This window comes from Salvelinus fontinalis, chromosome 11, assembly GCF_029448725.1.
Source record: "Salvelinus fontinalis isolate EN_2023a chromosome 11, ASM2944872v1, whole genome shotgun sequence".
Taxonomy (NCBI): Eukaryota; Metazoa; Chordata; class Actinopteri; order Salmoniformes; family Salmonidae; genus Salvelinus; species Salvelinus fontinalis.
This window is the reverse complement of record NC_074675.1, coordinates 60,048,349-60,066,021: the sequence shown is the minus strand read 5'-3', so window position 1 is coordinate 60,066,021 and position 17,673 is coordinate 60,048,349. Positions and strand designations below refer to the sequence as shown.

At 48.6% G+C, this 17,673-nt stretch overlaps 1 pseudogene; it reads right to left on the bottom strand.

Moving 5' to 3' along the window:
- Positions 1-7,404: 7,404 nt before the first annotated feature.
- Positions 7,405-17,266, bottom strand: LOC129866029 (motile sperm domain-containing protein 1-like; annotated as a pseudogene).
- Between the last annotated feature and the right edge of the window lie 407 nt (positions 17,267-17,673).

Here is a 17,673-nt window from a genome sequence, read left to right as displayed (position 1 = left end):
ATCCCCTCTATTACCTCCATCCCCTCTATTACCTCCATCCCCTCCATTACCTCTATTACCTCTATCCCCTCTATTACCTCCATCCCCTCCATTACCTCTATTACCTCCATCCCCTCTATTACCTCCATCCCCTCCACCCCCTCTATTACCTCCATCCCCTCCATTACCTCTATTTCCTCCATCCCCTCTATTACCTCCATCCCCTCCATTACCTCCATTACCTCATCCCCTCTATTACCTCCATCCCCTCTATTACCTCCATCCCCTCCATTACCTCCATCCCCTCTATTACCTCCATCCCCTCTATTACCTCCATCCCCTCCATTACCTCCATCCCCTCCATTACCTCTATTACCTCCATCCCCTCTATTACCTCCATCCCCTCCACCCCCTCTATTACCTCCATCCCCTCCATTACCTCCACCCCTCTATTACCTCCATCCCCTCTATTACCTCCATCCCCTCTATTACCTCCATCCCCTCTATTACCTCTATTACCTCCATCCCCTCTATTACCTCCATCCCTCTATTACCTCCATCCCCTCTATTACCTCCATCTCCTCTATTACCTCCATCCCCTCCATTACCTCCATCCCCTCTATTACCTCCATCCCCTCTATTACCTCCATCCCCTCCATCCCCTCTATTACCTCCATCCCCTCTATTAGCTCCATCCCCTCTATTACCTCCATCCCCTCTATTACCTCCATCCCCTCCATTACCTCCATCCCCTCTATTACCTCCATTACCTCTATTACCTCCATCCCCTCTATTACCTCCATCCCCTCTATTACCTCCATCCCCTCTATTACCTCCATCCCCTCTATTACCTCCATCCCCTCCATTACCTCCATCTCCTCCATTACCTCCATCCCTCTATTATCTCCATCCCCTCTATTATCTCCATCCCCTCTATTATCTCCATCCCCTCTATTACCTCCATCCCCTCTATTACCTCCATGCCCTCTATTACCTCCATCCCCTCTATTACCTCCATTACCTCCATCCCCTCTATTACCTCCATCTCCTCCATTACCTCCATCCCTCTATTATCTCCATCCCCTCTATTATCTCCATCCCCTCTTACCTCTATTACCTCTATTACCTCTTACCTCTATTACCTCTATTACCTCCATCCCCTCTATTACCTCCATCCCCTCCATCCCCTCTTACCTCCATCCCCTCCATTACCTCCATCCCCTCTATTAACTCCATCCCCTCCATTACCTCCATCCCCTCCATTACCTCCATCCCCTCTATTACCTCCATCCCCTCTATTACCTCCATCCCCTCTATTACCTCCATCCCCTCTATTACCTCCATCCCTCCATTACCTCCATCCCCTCTATTACCTCCATCCCCTCCATTACCTCTATTTCCTCCATCCCCTCTATTACCTCCATCCCCTCTATTACCTCCATCCCCTCTATTACCTCCATCCCCTCTATTACCTCCATCCCCTCCATTACCTCCATCCCCTCTATTACCTCCATCCCCTCTATTACCTCCATCCCCTCTATTACCTCCATCCCCTCCATTACCTCTATCCCCTCTATTACCTCCATCCCCTCCATTACCTCCATCCCCTCCACCCCCTCTATTACCTCCATCCCCTACATTACCTCTATTTCCTCCATCCCCTCCATTACCTCATCCCCTCTATTACCTCCATCCCCTCTATTACCTCCATCCCCTCCATCCCCTCTATTACCTCCATCCCCTCCATTACCTCTATCCCCTCTTACCTCCATCCCCTCCATTACCTCCATCCCCTCTATTACCTCCATCCCCTCCACCCCCTCCATTACCTCCATTACCTCATCCCCTCCATTACCTCATCCCCTCTATTACCTCCATCCCCTCCATTACCTCATCCCCTCTATTTTCTCCATCCCCTCTATTACCTCCATCCCCTCTATTACCTCCATCCCCTCTATTACCTCCATTACCTCTATTACCTCCATCCCCTCTATTACCTCCATCCCCTCCATTACCTCCATCCCCTCTATTACCTCATCCCCTCTATTACCTCCATCCCCTCCATTACCTCCATCCCCTCTATTACCTCCATCCCCTCCATTACCTCCATCCCCTCTATTACCTCCATTACCTCTATTACCTCCATCACTTCAGGAGGATCAAACTGAAGCAGAGAAGGGAAATGTCCTTTAATGTAATCCAAGGGTTTTCCGTCAGTTTTCTCTCATTTCTTTGACAGAGAGAAACCCACATTTACAAAAAGGGTATTAAATTGACCTGAAATAGCATCAGGATCACTATAGGTCTTATTCCCAACAAGACATTGAGATGGAATCGCATCAGGATCACTATAGGTCTTATTTCCAACAAGACATTGAGATGGAATAGCATCAGGATCACTATAGGTCTTATTTCCAACAAGACATTGAGATGGAATAGCATCAGGATCACTATAGGTCTTATTTCCAACAAGACATTGAGATGGAATAGCATCAGGATCACTATTTTTCTTAGTCAACAGTAGATTGATGATTTTCCAAGTTGACTTTATATTATTTAAGGATTCTTGGAATTTGTTTGTAAAATATACTTTTGTGGATTGTTCTTGTACTTTTGGTAATTTGCAGAGTTCAAGGGAGAGGGATTTGTGAGAAACTTTTTATACAATTTGAGGTTTCCAGAACCTTCTGCTGCTCTTACATGGTTTAACTAAGGGGAAAGCAGTGGTGAAATACAGCATTGAAAGATGTGAGAAACCTCTGGTAAGCAGACGCCACATCGGCCTGATTATAGAAACCTCTGGTAAGCAGACGCCACATCGGCCTGATTATAGAAAACTCTGGTAAGCAGACGCCACATCGGCCTGATTATAGAAACCTCTGGTAAGCAGACGCCACATCGGCCTGATTATAGAAAACTCTGGTAAGCAGACGCCACATCGGCCTGATTATAGAAACCTCTGGTAAGCAGACGCCACATCGGCCTGATTATAGAAACCTCTGGTAAGCAGACGCCACATCGGCCTGATTATAGAAACCTCTGGTAAGCAGACGCCACATCGGCCTGATTATAGAAACCTCTGGTAAGCAGACGCCACATCGGCCTGATTATAGAAACCTCTGGTAAGCAGACGCCACATCGGCCTGATTATAGAAACCTCTGGTAAGCAGACGCCACATCGGCCTGATTATAGAAACCTCTGGTAAGCAGACGCCACATCGGCCTGATTATAGAAACCTCTGGTAAGCAGACGCCACATCGGCCTGATTATAGAAACCTCTGGTAAGCAGACGCCACATCGGCCTGATTATAGAAACCTCTGGTAAGCAGACGCCACATCGGCCTGATTATAGAAACCTCTGGTAAACAGACTCACATCGGCCTGATTATAGAAACCTCTGGTAAACAGACGCCACATCGGCCTGATTATAGAAACCTCTGGTAAGCAGACGCCACATCGGCCTGATTATAGAAACCTCTGGTAAGCAGACGCCACATCGGCCTGATTATAGAAAACTCTGGTAAGCAGACGCCACATCGGCCTGATTATAGAAACCTCTGGTAAGCAGACGCCACATCGGCCTGATTATAGAAACCTCTGGTAAGCAGACGCCACATCGGCCTGATTATAGAAACCTCTGGTAAGCAGACGCCACATCGGCCTGATTATAGAAACCTCTGGTAAGCAGACGCCACATCGGCCTGATTATAGAAACCTCTGGTAAGCAGACGCCACATCGGCCTGATTATAGAAACCTCTGGTAAGCAGACGCCACATCGGCCTGATTATAGAAACCTCTGGTAAGCAGACGCCACATCGGCCTGATTATAGAAACCTCTGGTAAGCAGACGCCACATCGGCCTGATTATAGAAACCTCTGGTAAGCAGACGCCACATCGGCCTGATTATAGAAACCTCTGGTAAGCAGACGCCACATCGGCCTGATTATAGAAACCTCTGGTAAGCAGACGCCACATCGGCCTGATTATAGAAACCTCTGGTAAGCAGACGCCACATCGGCCTGATTATAGAAACCTCTGGTAAGCAGACGCCACATCGGCCTGATTATAGAAAACTCTGGTAAGCAGACGCCACATCGGCCTGATTATAGAAACCTCTGGTAAGCAGACGCCACATCGGCCTGATTATAGAAACCTCTGGTAAGCAGACGCCACATCGGCCTGATTATAGAAACCTCTGGTAAGCAGACGCCACATCGGCCTGATTATAGAAACCTCTGGTAAGCAGACGCCACATCGGCCTGATTATAGAAACCTCTGGTAAGCAGACGCCACATCGGCCTGATTATAGAAACCTCTGGTAAGCAGACGCCACATCGGCCTGATTATAGAAACCTCTGGTAAGCAGACGCCACATCGGCCTGATTATAGAAACCTCTGGTAAGCAGACGCCACATCGGCCTGATTATAGAAAACTCTGGTAAGCAGACGCCACATCGGCCTGATTATAGAAACCTCTGGTAAGCAGACGCCACATCGGCCTGATTATAGAAACCTCTGGTAAGCAGACGCCACATCGGCCTGATTATAGAAACCTCTGGTAAGCAGACGCCACATCGGCCTGATTATAGAAACCTCTGGTAAGCAGACGCCACATCGGCCTGATTATAGAAACCTCTGGTAAGCAGACGCCACATCGGCCTGATTATAGAAACCTCTGGTAAGCAGACGCCACATCGGCCTGATTATAGAAACCTCTGGTAAGCAGACGCCACATCGGCCTGATTATAGAAACCTCTGGTAAGCAGACGCCACATCGGCCTGATTATAGAAACCTCTGGTAAGCAGACGCCACATCGGCCTGATTATAGAAACCTCTGGTAAGCAGACGCCACATCGGCCTGATTATAGAAACCTCTGGTAAGCAGACGCCACATCGGCCTGATTATAGAAACCTCTGGTAAGCAGACGCCACATCGGCCTGATTATAGAAAACTCTGGTAAGCAGACGCCACATCGGCCTGATTATAGAAACCTCTGGTAAGCAGACGCCACATCGGCCTGATTATAGAAACCTCTGGTAAGCAGACGCCACATCGGCCTGATTATAGAAACCTCTGGTAAGCAGACGCCACATCGGCCTGATTATAGAAACCTCTGGTAAGCAGACGCCACATCGGCCTGATTATAGAAACCTCTGGTAAGCAGACGCCACATCGGCCTGATTATAGAAACCTCTGGTAAGCAGACGCCACATCGGCCTGATTATAGAAACCTCTGGTAAGCAGACGCCACATCGGCCTGATTATAGAAACCTCTGGTAAGCAGACGCCACATCGGCCTGATTATAGAAACCTCTGGTAAGCAGACGCCACATCGGCCTGATTATAGAAACCTCTGGTAAGCAGACGCCACATCGGCCTGATTATAGAAACCTCTGGTAAACAGACTCACATCGGCCTGATTATAGAAACCTCTGGTAAACAGACGCCACATCGGCCTGATTATAGAAACCTCTGGTAAGCAGACGCCACATCGGCCTGATTATAGAAACCTCTGGTAAGCAGACGCCACATCGGCCTGATTATAGAAAACTCTGGTAAGCAGACGCCACATCGGCCTGATTATAGAAACCTCTGGTAAGCAGACGCCACATCGGCCTGATTATAGAAACCTCTGGTAAGCAGACGCCACATCGGCCTGATTATAGAAACCTCTGGTAAGCAGACGCCACATCGGCCTGATTATAGAAACCTCTGGTAAGCAGACGCCACATCGGCCTGATTATAGAAACCTCTGGTAAGCAGACGCCACATCGGCCTGATTATAGAAACCTCTGGTAAGCAGACGCCACATCGGCCTGATTATAGAAACCTCTGGTAAGCAGACGCCACATCGGCCTGATTATAGAAACCTCTGGTAAGCAGACGCCACATCGGCCTGATTATAGAAACCTCTGGTAAGCAGACGCCACATCGGCCTGATTATAGAAACCTCTGGTAAGCAGACGCCACATCGGCCTGATTATAGAAACCTCTGGTAAGCAGACGCCACATCGGCCTGATTATAGAAACCTCTGGTAAGCAGACGCCACATCGGCCTGATTATAGAAACCTCTGGTAAGCAGACGCCACATCGGCCTGATTATAGAAACCTCTGGTAAGCAGACGCCACATCGGCCTGATTATAGAAACCTCTGGTAAGCAGACGCCACATCGGCCTGATTATAAACAATTCACCATGAAATATCAATCGACATTTTACAGCGCTCACAATTACTTATTTAATGCTGCTAATCATCCCGTCTATTCATTTCCAGCTGCCAAAGAGAAATGGGAAATTGGAAAGAGATCACTATAAAGTATACCTGTATTAGCCACATTATTCATATAATTAGTAAAAATATGACCAACAAGGGTGGCAGGTGAACTGGTCAGTCTTGTGGGATTATAGGTCAGGGGACACAGATAGATGATGGGATAAAGTATTTAAAACATCAGACGTCAGTGAGATGTTCTCACTTTCAAATACATTTATGCTGTAATCACCCAATATAAAACACATGTTATCTTCATTATTAATCAAATCCAAGGTTAACGCAAGGATATCAATGAAAATACCCATGTCAGCATCGGGTGGCCGATAGATGCATCCAATTACCACTATTTTTTTTACCACCAACAAATGAACAGGAGGGAATTTCTATGAAAAGATTTAACGTCAACGTTATCAAGCGTAAGTGCGAGGTCCTCTCTCACAAAGAATTGAAAACATTTATGAACAAAAATGGACCCTCATCCTCCCACTCTTGATGTTCCCCAGTGGTGAGCAGCATTATAAAGAGACATGTTAAAGCATGACTCTTCAGTCAACCAGGTTTCTGAAAGGGCAACAATGGAACATAACTGAGAGAAGACATGATTTTTTAGGAAGACTGTGAACATCCAAATGAAAGGTAGAAAATAAGCTCGTCTTGGAATTTGATACACTGCTGTACAGGCTGTTAATCTGTTTCACATTATAGTGATCACAAGTGATAGATTTTTTAAAATCTAGATCAACACAATCATTATATTTATAATTGGCTTCATTAATATCTAATGGGTTAAAGACCATGTTATCAGGGTTGATATCTTGCCCAACTTAAAGAGATACACAGTCTGAGAGTGGAACAGAAACAAGTGTGTGCCTCACATGTCCAATACAACCATACATTGGTGTTAGTTTCATCAGTAGGGGTGCACTTCCTGTGGACTGCACATTGACACAGTCCACCTAACACCACTGAAGACTTCAGAGGGGTTTGACAGTTAGCAGCGTGTGGTAATGGTCATGAGGTGAAACACAGAAAACACACTTCTCCAATTAGTCGTGGCAGCAGTTCCTTTCTTTTTGATGGAGATTTGAGTTCCCTTCAGGCACTTGGCTCTCCTGAGAATCATCTTTGAACCAGTTTCATCACTATAGATCTTTATTTTATTTATTTAACGAGGCAAGTCAGCTAAGATCAACTTCTTATTTACAATGACGACCTACCAAAAGGCCTCCGCAGGGACGGGGGACGGGATTCTAAATGAAAATGTAGGACAAAACACACATCACAAGAGAGAACTACATCTTTCCGTCGGGGAAGAAAAACCCATTTCTAAGTTGACTTTTTCCACATTTTGTTACGTTACTGCCTTATTCTAAAATGGATTACATAAATAACAATCCTCAGCAATATACAAACAATACCCCATAATGACGAAGTGAAAACATTTTTTTTTTAATAAAAAATAAAAACAGAAGTACCTTATTTACATAAGTATTCAGACGCTTTGCTATGAGACTTGAAATTGAGCTCAGGTGCATCCTGTTTACATTGATCATCCTTGAGATGTTTCTACAACTTGGTTGGAGTCCACCTGTGATAAATTCAATTGATTGGACATGATTTGGAAAGGCACACACCTGTCTATGCAAGGTCCCACTGTTGACAGTGCATGTCAGAGCAAAAACTAAGTCATGAGGTCGAAGGAGTTGTCCGTAGAGCTCCGAGACGGGATTGTGTCGAGGCACAGATCTGGGGAAGGATACCAAAACATTTCTGAAGCATTGAAGGTCCCCAAGAACACAGTGGCCTCCATCATTCTTAAATGGAAGTTTGGAACCACCTTGACTTTTCCTAGAGCTGGCCGCTCGGCCAAACTGAGCAATCGGAGGAGAAGGGCCTTGGTCAGGGAGGTGACCAATAACCCGATGCTCACACTGACAGAGCTCTAGAGTTCCTCTGTGGAGATGGGAGAAACTTCCAGAAGGACAACCATCTCTGCAGCACTCCACCAATCAGGCCTTTATGGTAGAGTGGCCAGACAGAAGCCACTCCTCGGTATAAGGCACATGACAGCCCGTTTGGAGTTTGCCAAAAGTCACCTAAAGGACAGACCATGAGAAACAAGATGTTCTGGTCTGATGAAACCAAGATCGAACTGTTTGACCTGAATGCTAAGCATCACGTTTGGAGGAAACCTGGCACCTTCCCTACAGTGAAGCATGGTGGTGGCAGCATCATGCTGTGGGGATGTTTTTCAGCGGCAGGGACTGGGAGCCAAGTCAGGATCGAGGGAAAGATGAACGGAGCAAAGTAGAGAGAGATCCTTGATGAAAACCTGCTCCAGAGCGCTCAGGACCTCAGACTGGGTGAAGGTTCACTTTCCAACAGGACAACAACCCTAAGCACAAGGCCAAGACAACTCAGGAGTGGCTTTGGGACAAGTCTCTGAATGTCCTTGGGTGGCCCAGCCAGAGCCCGGACTTGAACCCGATCGAACATCTCTGTAGAGACCTGAAAATAACTGTGAAGCAACGCTCCCCATCCAACCTGACAGAGCTTGAGAGGATCTGCAGAGAAGAATGGGAGAAACTCCCCAAATAAAGATGTGCCAAGCTTGTAGCATCATACCCAAGAAGACTCAAGGTTGTAATCGCTGCAAAAAGGTGCTCCAACAAAGTACTGAGTAAAGGGTCTGAAAACTTTGGTAAATGTGATATTTCCATGCATACAGTTCCACATATAGGCCCTGTCGGTCCCTAGAACATATCAGCCCTGTCGGTCCCCAGAACATATCAGCCCTGTCGGTCCCCAGAACATATCAGCCCTGTCGGTCCCCAGAACATATCAGCCCTGTCGGTCCCTAGAACATATCAGCCCTGTCGGTCCCTAGAACATATCAGCCCTGTCGGTCCCCAGAACATATCAGCCCTGTCGGTCCCCAGAACATATCAGCCCTGTCGGTCCCCAGAACATATCAGCCCTGTCGGTCCCTAGAACATATCAGCCCTGTCGGTCCCCAGAACATATCAGCCCTGTCGGTCCCTAGAACATATCAGCCCTGTCGGTCCCCAGAACATATCAGCCCTGTCGGTCCCCAGAACATATCAGCCCTGTCGGTCCCCAGAACATATCAGCCCTGTCGGTCCCCAGAACATATCAGCCCTGTCGGTCCCCAGAACATATCAGCCCTGTCGGTCCCCAGAACATATCAGCCCTGTCGGTCCCCAGAACATATCAGCCCTGTCGGTCCCCAGAACATATCAGCCCTGTCGGTCCCCAGAACATATCAGCCCTGTCGGTCCCCAGAACATATCAGCCCTGTCGGTCCCCAGAACATATCAGCCCTGTCGGTCCCCAGAACATATCAGCCCTGTCGGTCCCCAGAACATATCAGCCCTGTCGGTCCCCAGAACATATCAGCCCTGTCGTTCCCCAGAACATATCAGCCCTGTCGTTCCCCAGAACATATCAGCCCTGTCGTTCCCCAGAACATATCAGCCCTGTCGGTCCCCAGAACATATCAGCCCTGTCGGTCCCCAGAACATATCAGCCCTGTCGGTCCCCAGAACATATCAGCCCTGTCGGTCCCCAGAACATATCAGCCCTGTCGGTCCCCAGAACATATCAGCCCTGTCGGTCCCCAGAACATATCAGCCCTGTCGGTCCCCAGAACATATCAGCCCTGTCGGTCCCCAGAACATATCAGCCCTGTCGGTCCCCAGAACATATCAGCCCTGTCGGTCCCCAGAACATATCAGCCCTGTCGGTCCCCAGAACATATCAGCCCTGTCGGTCCCCAGAACATATCAGCCCTGTCGGTCCCCAGAACATATCAGCCCTGTCGGTCCCCAGAACATATCAGCCCTGTCGGTCCCCAGAACATATCAGCCCTGTCGGTCCCCAGAACATATCAGCCCTGTCGGTCCCCAGAACATATCAGCCCTGTCGGTCCCCAGAACATATCAGCCCTGTCGGTCCCCAGAACATATCAGCCCTGTCGGTCCCCAGAACATATCAGCCCTGTCGGTCCCCAGAACATATCAGCCCTGTCGGTCCCCAGAATATATCAGCCCTGTCGGTCCCCAGAACATATCAGCCCTGTCGGTCCCCAGAACATATCAGCCCTGTCGGTCCCCAGAACATATCAGCCCTGTCGGTCCCCAGAACATATCAGCCCTGTCGGTCCCCAGAACATATCAGCCCTGTCGGTCCCCAGAACATATCAGCCCTGTCGGTCCCCAGAACATATCAGCCCTGTCGGTCCCCAGAACATATCAGCCCTGTCGGTCCCCAGAACATATCGGCCCTGTCGGTCCCCAGAACATATCGGCCCTGTCGGTCCCCAGAACATATCGGCCCTGTCGGTCCCCAGAACATATCGGCCCTGTCGGTCCCCAGAACATATCGGCCCTGTCGGTCCCCAGAACATATCGGCCCTGTCGGTCCCCAGAACATATCGGCCCTGTCGGTCCCCAGAACATATCGGCCCTGTCGGTCCCCAGAACATATCGGCCCTGTCGGTCCCCAGAACATATCGGCCCTGTCGGTCCCCAGAACATATCGGCCCTGTCGGTCCCCAGAACATATCGGCCCTGTCGGTCCCCAGAACATATCGGCCCTGTCGGTCCCCAGAACATATCGGCCCTGTCGGTCCCCAGAACATATCGGCCCTGTCGGTCCCCAGAACATATCGGCCCTGTCGGTCCCCAGAACATATCGGCCCTGTCGGTCCCCAGAACATATCGGCCCTGTCGGTCCCCAGAACATATCGGCCCTGTCGGTCCCCAGAACACATCGGCCCTGTCGGTCCCCAGAACACATCGGCCCTGTCGGTCCCCAGAACACATCGGCCCTGTCGGTCCCCAGAACACATCGGCCCTGTCGGTCCCCAGAACACATCGGCCCTGTCGGTCCCCAGAACACATCGGCCCTGTCGGTCCCCAGAACACATCGGCCCTGTCGGTCCCCAGAACACATCGGCCCTGTCGGTCCCCAGAACACATCGGCCCTGTCGGTCCCCAGAACACATCGGCCCTGTCGGTCCCCAGAACACATCGGCCCTGTCGGTCCCCAGAACATATCGGCCCTGTCGGTCCCCAGAACATATCGGCCCTGTCGGACCCCAGAACATATCAGCCCTGTCGGTCCCCAGAACATATCAGCCCTGTCGGTCCCTAGAACATGTTGATCCCCAGAACATATCAGCCCTGTCGGTCCCTAGAACATATCAGCCCTGTCGGTCCCCAGAACATATCAGCCCTGTCGGTCCCTAGAACATATCAGCCCTGTCGGTCCCTAGAACATATCAGCCCTGTCGGTCCCCATAACATATCAGCCCTGTCGGTCCCCATAACATATCAGCCCTGTCGGTCCCCAGAACATATCAGCCCTGTCGGTCCCCAGAACATATCAGCCCTGTCGGTCCACAGAACATATCAGCCCTGTCGGTCCCCAGAACATATCATCCCTGTCGGTCCCCAGAACATATCAGCCCTGTCGGTCCCCAGAACATATCAGTCCTGTCGGTCCCCAGAACATATCAGTCCTGTCGGTCCCCAGAACATATCAGCCCTGTCGGTCCCCAGAACATATCAGCCCTGTCGGTCCCCAGAACATATCAGCCCTGTCGGTCCCCAGAACATATCAGCCCTGTCGATCCCTAGAACATATCAGCCCTGTCGGTCCCTAGAACATATCAGCCATGTCGGTCCCCAGAACATATCAGCCCTGTCGGTCCCCAGAACATATCAGCCCTGTCGGTCCCCAGAACATATCAGCCCTGTCGATCCCTAGAACATATCAGCCCTGTCGGTCCCTAGAACATATCAGCCCTGTCGGTCCCCAGAACATATCAGCCCTGTCGGTCCCTAGAACATGTTGATCCCCAGAACATATCAGCCCTGTCGGTCCCTAGAACATATCAGCCCTGTCGGTCCCCAGAACATATCAGCCCTGTCGGTCCCTAGAACATATCAGCCCTGTCGGTCCCCAGAACATATCAGCCCTGTCGGTCCCCAGAACATATCAGCCCTGTCGGTCCCTAGAACATATCAGCCCTGTCGGTCCCTAGAACATATCAGCCCTGTCGGTCCCTAGAACATATCAGCCCTGTCGGTCCCTAGAACATATCAGCCCTGTCGGTCCCTAGAACATATCAGCCCTGTCGGTCCCTAGAACATATCAGCCCTGTCGGTCCCTAGAACATATCAGCCCTGTCGGTCCCTAGAACATATCAGCCCTGTCGGTCCCTAGAACATATCAGCCCTGTCGGTCCCTAGAACATATCAGCCCTGTCGGTCCCTAGAACATATCAGCCCTGTCGGTCCCTAGAACATATCAGCCCTGTCGGTCCCCAGAACATATCAGCCCTGTCGGTCCCCAGAACATATCAGCCCTGTCGGTCCCTAGAACACATCAGCCCTGTCGGTCCCTAGAACACATCAGCCCTGTCGGTCCCTAGAACACATCAGCCCTGTCGGTCCCTAGAACACATCAGCCCTGTCGATCCCTAGAACATATCAGCCCTGTCGATCCCTAGAACATATCAGCCCTGTCGGTCCCTAGAACATATCAGCCCTGTCGGTCCCTAGAACATATCAGCCCTGTCGGTCCCTAGAACATATCAGCCCTGTCGGTCCCTAGAACACATCAGCCCTGTCGATCCCTAGAACATATCAGCCCTGTCGATCCCTAGAACATATCAGCCCTGTCGGTCCCTAGAACACATCAGCCCTGTCGGTCCCTAGAACATATCAGCCCTGTCGATCCCTAGAACATATCAGCCCTGTTGATCCCTAGAACATATCAGCCCTGTCGGTCCCTAGAACATATCAGCCCTGTCGGTCCCTAGAACATATCAGCCCTGTCGGTCCCTAGAACATATCAGCCCTGTCGGTCCCTAGAACATATCAGCCCTGTCGGTCCCTAGAACATATCAGCCCTGTTGATCCCTAGAACATATCAGCCCTGTCGGTCCCTAGAACATATCAGCCCTGTCGGTCCCTAGAACATATCAGCTTGGTCTGGGGAATGGCCATGGGGGGGGGGGGGGGGGGATCTTGGTCTGAATCTCCATGGAAACATCGTCTCCTCCTCTGGTTACCGTAGAAACACCATGGTGAGCAGACCTTAGAGACAAATGAATAAGAGTTACACACACACAGACACAGACAAAGACACACACACACACACACACACACACACACACACACACACACACACACACACACACACACACACACACACACACACACACACACACACACACAGAAGTCTTACCCAGTGCGTAGGCGCACACCAATTTCTGTGTGACAGTCACATGGGCCTAGCTAGGAACCAAGCTGTTGGGCTCAGAGTGGAGGGGGAGCATTAGGAAAGCAACACACACCACACCCATCACCACCGACACTGCAAGCTGGGACAGTCTCCGAACTAGAGGGGGGAGAGATGATACATGTTGACTGAGATGTAACTGTTTCTTTAAGGAGAGAGATGATACATGTTGACTGATGTAACTGTTTCTTTAAGGGGAGAGATGATACATGTTGACTGATGTAACTGTTTCTTTAAGGAGAGAGATGATACATGTTGACTGAGATGTAACTGTTTCTTTAAGGGGAGAGATGATACATGTTGACTGAGATGTAACTGTTTCTTTAAGGGGAGAGATGATACATGTTGACTGATGTAACTGTTTCTTTAAGGGGAGAGATGATACATGTTGACTGATGTAACTGTTTCTTTAAGGAGAGAGATGATACATGTTGACTGATATGTAACAGAGAGAGATGATACATGTCGACTGATGTAACTGAGAGAGATGATACATGTTGACTGATGTAACAGAGAGAGATGATACATGTTGACTGATGTAACTGAGAGAGATGATACATGTTGACTGATGTAACAGAGAGATGATACATGTTGACTGATGTAACAGAGAGATGATACATGTTGACTGATGTAACTGAGAGAGATGATACATGTTGACTGATGTAACAGAGAGAGATGATACATGTTGACTGATATGTAACAGAGAGAGATGATACATGTTGACTGATGTAACTGAGAGAGATGATACATGTTGACTGATGTAACAGAGAGAGATGATACATGTTGACTGATGTAACTGAGAGAGATGATACATGTTGACTGATGTAACAGAGAGATGATACATGTTGACTGATGTAACAGAGAGATTATACATGTTGACTGATGTAACAGAGAGATGATACATGTTGACTGATGTAACAGAGAGAGATGATACATGTTGACTGATGTAACAGAGAGAGATGATACATGTTGACTGATGTAACTGAGAGAGATGATACATGTTGACTGATGTAACTGAGAGAGATGATACATGTTGACTGATGTATCAGAGAGATGATACATGTCTGAGATGTGACTATTTCCTCAGGAAGGAGAAATCTCGTCAGGGTGCCTGCAGATCTAACGGAGGAGTATGACTCTGTGCTTTCTGAAGGCGTTTTACACCTGCACATGTAAATACATTGAGCTGGCTCCCTCATTTAACACCTGCACATGTAAATACATTGAGCTGGCTCCCTCATTTAACACCTGCACATGTAAATACATTGAGCTGGCTCCCTCATTTAACACCTGCACATGTAAATACACTGAGCTGGCTCCCTCATTTAACACCTGCACATGTAAATACATTGAGCTGGCTCCCTCATTTAACACCTGCACATGTAAATACATTGAGCTGGCTCCCTCATTTAACACCTGCACATGTAAATACATTGAGCTGGCTCCCTCATTTAACACCTGCACATGTAAATACATTGAGCTGGCTCCCTCATTTAACACCTGCACATGTAAATACATTGAGCTGGCTCCCTCATTTAACACCTGCACATGTAAATACATTGAGCTGGCTCCCTCATTTAACACCTGCACATGTAAATACATTGAGCTGGCTCCCTCATTTAACACCTGCACATGTAAATACATTGAGCTGGCTCCCTCATTTAACACCTGCACATGTAAATACATTGAGCTGGCTCCCTCATTTAACACCTGCACATGTAAATACATTGCTCCTCATTTTATTGAGAAATCATTGAAAATAGATGCTGTTTTTTCAAATTGTTAATTAAGTTTACTTGACTTCCTTCAATTGGAATTGACCCCAACCCTGGTGTAAATGCACCCTTATCCTTCCACAAAATACTACATAACCTTTCTGGGGCGCTGTGAAGCAAGGTAGAGGTTGAGGGAGGGAGGGAGGGAGGGAGGGCTAACTAACTGACTCACCTTTTTGGGGCGCTGTGAAGTAAGGTGTCGGGGCGAGAGCGGGCGGGAGGAGTCTCGGGGGGCCAGTGGGTCGGTTCTGGGCAGTGGCCTCTCCTCCCCTGAGCTCAGCCCACACCTCCCGATTCGCCCCCTGCCCTCCCCCCGACACATCCATGCGGAACCGATCTCTCCTTCCCCAGTGCCGGGGGGACACATCTTGGTGACGCACCACTCTGTGATGAGAAAGAGGAAGTCAGGTCAGAGGACAGGAAGTCTCAGGTTGTCTCACAAATGGCACCCTATTTCCATTTAGGTCAACAGTACTGCACTATAAAGGCCCTGGTCAACAGTACTGCACTATAAAGGCCCTGGTCAACAGTACTGCACTATAAAGGCCCTGGTCTACAGTACTGCACTATTAAGGCCCTGGTCAACAGTACTGCACTATAAAGGCCCTGGTCAACAGTACTGCACTATAAAGGCCCTGGTCAACAGTACTGCACTATAAAGGCCCTGGTCAACAGTACTGCTCTATAAAGGCCCTGGTCAACAGTACTGCACTATAAAGCCCTAGGGTGTCATTTCAACTCTCTGCTATTCCCAGTAAAACCAATAACAACTTATAAAGGCTTTATAGAGCCTTACAGAGCGTGTTGTATTTTGTATTATGATACTCACAGGTCAACACAGGACTTGGCTCTGACACTGCCCTCTGCCCACTGAATACAGAGACGGGGCTGTACACAACACTACAGAGAGGTTAGTGGTTAGAGGTCGGCGGTTTAAGGTCGACGCTGGACTTCAGACTACCACTGAATACAGAGACGTTCACAACAGGTCAGAGGTCGGTAGGGTTCTCACCCTTGAATCTGATGGTGAAGGTGTAAGGGTTGTAGAGAGTCAGGACTCTCCTGTGGGAACTCCTCTGATCAGAGTAGTACACCAGTTCAGAGGGAAACAGGAAGATAGGAAGAGGGCTGGGAGGAGACGATGGGAAGGCAGGGTCATCTCTCTCAGCCCTCCGCTTTACCCTCCCGACCTCAGCCCCGCCCCTGGACCCGCTCTCCTGCCCTTTCATTGGCTGCTGCTGCATGACGACGGGTCCTTAGTCATGATCTGATTGGCTCATAAACGGAGTGGGTGTGACGTTACAACAGCGACATCTGTCGGCTAGGGGGAGACGGTGCAGGAGGAGAGATCGCTTTCGGTTAGAGAAAATTACAGTAATTTCATCTGGTATTCATTTTAGCTAAGGTTACTTGTCTGAGAGGTTTAAAAGCAGGGCTTTATTTCAGATAACGTTATTCCTCATCTCTTTGTGATTCCTGCAGATGGATGAGGACTTCGTTTCCACATCTATTCCCTCGTCATGCTGTTATTCCTCCATCTCACAGTTAGCTAACGTTACTTGGTTGCCATCTGTGTGTCTAGTTAATTAAAACAATTTATCTCTCCACGCCGACTGGCTTCACCAAGTTATCCAGAACGCTACAACCAAACTTCCGTCTGTAGCTATAAGATAACGTTACGTTAGCCAACAGGCTGCAGATAGCGAGCTTAACGAAGATCTCTGCGCACAAAACATGACATATATAGGCTGAAAAAAAGACCCTGACCTGTTATACTAACTATCCCTACTGTACAGACGGATAAAACATACACAACTACGGTAAAAGTAGAGTTCGTTCACCAATTTACTTCACTCCTATCTTCTGTGTGTGTTCTACTTCAGAACCCGACTTTTGAAATGCACCAATGAAGGAAGCGTACCGAGTCAATGCTGCCGTTTCATTGGTCATTTCTCGTGTCCATCTGAGTGTTTTTCCGTGTTTACGTTTTGTGCAGTGACAGCGCCAACGCCCGCCTTTCCTGTCCACTGATTGGTTTGCCTGGAGAGGCGTGACGCGATGAACGGACTGCCGTAGAGTTCAAGTATGGCTGACTGCGTTACAGTAACTAAGATACTGTTTTAAAGCGGCATACAGGTCTGCTCTGACTTACTTTACAACTGTTATTGTTCTATTTAGATATGAATACCTATTTCCAAATGAGAAACGTCTTAGGAATGTATATATCTTTTCTTTTTTTGTCCTCTTGGTTTTTTTATGATCACTTTTCATATGTACTTAAAATAGTAGATACACCTTTTTTTTATTTAT